This window comes from Notechis scutatus, chromosome Z, assembly GCF_049901735.1.
Source record: "Notechis scutatus isolate UNSWTSFEM ecotype Mainland chromosome Z, rNotScu1.2, whole genome shotgun sequence".
Classification (NCBI taxonomy): Eukaryota; Metazoa; Chordata; class Lepidosauria; order Squamata; family Elapidae; genus Notechis; species Notechis scutatus.
In genome coordinates, this window is record NC_142025.1 from 118,917,716 (window position 1) to 118,920,049 (window position 2,334).

Below are 2,334 nucleotides of genomic sequence, written 5' to 3' on the forward strand. Positions count from 1 at the left end.
TCTATCTATCTCATCATCTATCTATCTATCTATCTATCTATCTATCATCTATCTATCTATCTATCTATCTATCTATCTATCTATCTATCTATCTATCTATCTATCATCTATCTATCATCTATCTATCTATCATCTATCTATCTATCTATCATCTATCTATCTATCTATCTATCTGACTGCTATCTATCTATCTATCTATCTATCTATCATCTAATTATCTATCTATCTATCTATCTATCTATCTATCTATCTATCTATCTATCTATCTATCTATCTATCTATCTATCATCTATCTATCTATCATCTATCTATCTATCTATCTATCTATCTATCTATCTATCTATCTATCATCTATCTATCATCTATCTATCTATCTATCTATCACTCTATCTATCTATCTATCTATCTATCTATCTATCTATCTATCTATCTATCTATCTATCTATCTATCTATCTATCTATCTATCTATCTATCTATCTATCTATCTATCTATCTATCTATCTATCTATCTATCATCTATCTATCTATCTATCTATCTATCTATCTATCTATCTATCTATCTATCTATCTATCTATCTATCTATCTATCTATCTATCTATCTATCTATCTATCTATCTATCTATCTATCTATCTATCTATCTATCTATCATCTATCTATCTATCTATCTATCTATCATCTATCTATCTATCTATCTATCTATCTATCTATCTATCTATCTATCATCTATCATCTATCTATCATCATCTATCTATCTATCTATCTATCTATCTATCTATCTATCTATCTATCTATCTATCTATCTATCTATCTATCTATCTATCATCATCTATCTCTATCTCTATCTATCTATCTCTATCTATCTATCTATCTATCTTCTATCTATCTATCTATCATTATCCTATTCATCTATCCATCTATCTATCTATCATCTATCTATTATATATTATCATCTATCTATCTATCTATCTATCTATCTATCTATCTATCTATCTATCTATCTATCTATCTATCTATCTATCTATCTATCTATCTATCTATCTATCTATCTATCTATCTATCTATCTATCTATCTATCTATCTATCTATCTATCTATCTATCTATCTATCTATCTGTCTGTCTGTCATCTATATAAAATAAATAAGAGACAGAACTGATTGAGATGGATGGACAGATGGATGATAGATATCGATGATTGATAGATGATAGATGGAGGGGGAGAGAGAAAGAGACCCTTTTTGCAACAAATCAGTCCTTTTTTTGCATCATTCAACTAGAATCTCGGGTTACGATTTTCGCCCAAAGTTCAAAGCGACCTCGTGAGAAAAAGAAAAACCCTTGCAACCTTTTGTTGGGGTCTTCTGCCGCCGTTCCTATTGGCTCCTTCGATGAGCTAAGAGGAGATGCCCGAGTCTCATTGGACGAGCGGCTTCCTTCAATCCTTTCCACCCGCCCAGGAGCCGGCGGCGACTATAAAAGCAGGAATTGGCCGCAACACGGTCTCACTTTCGAGACGTTTCTCGCGGGTGGAAAATCAGGATGTTGACACGTGGCAGGCAGCGCGGCAAAGCCAGAGCGAAAGGCAAGACTCGCTCTTCTCGGGCTGGGCTGCAGTTCCCGGTGGGCGCGTGCATCGGCTGCTTCGCGAGGGCAACTATGCAGAGCGGATAAGCGTCGGCGCTCCGGTCTACCTGGCCGCCGTGCTGGAGTACCTGACGGCCGAGATCCTGGAGATGGCGGGCAACGCGGCGCGGGACAACAAGAAGACGCGCATTATCCCGCGTCATTTGCAGCTGGCCGTCCGCAACGACCACGACATGAACAAGCTGCTCAGCCGGGTCACTATCCCCAGGGCGGCGTCGTGCCCAATATCCCGCCCGCCTTGCTGCCCAAGAAGATCTGAAGGGACCTAAAAGACCCGAGATCAAGTCCATTTATTATTTAATCTAAACGGAGCACCTACATCCGCCTCCGAGGCTCTTTTCAGAGCCATTCACCAACTCACAAAAGAGCTAGATTTTGCTTACAATCACCACAAAAGCTGCTTTCGATCTAAGGTCAGGTCTCCAAAATGTTTTAATTTAAACTGTTCAAAACGTGGCTTCGTTGGCGGATGGAAGCTGACCAGAAGGAGAACTTGGAGAAGGTTTCATTGACTTAATAGCCCTTTCATTTCCTGTAGGGGAGGGGGATATTTAATGTCCCAACAGGGCCAAACAAGGAGCAATCTGGAAACGGAACTGGGCCAGAAGATTCTTCAAAGAAAGCCACCCTGGAAATAAAGGGGCGGTCTGAGTTTTTCAGGTCTAAACTCCAAAAATACAGATGGCCAG

General features: G+C 39.0%; 1 pseudogene; it reads left to right on the forward strand.

Moving 5' to 3' along the window:
- Positions 1-1,540: 1,540 nt before the first annotated feature.
- LOC113431488 (histone H2A type 1-E-like) lies at positions 1,541-1,904 on the forward strand (annotated as a pseudogene).
- Positions 1,905-2,334: the final 430 nt, after the last annotated feature.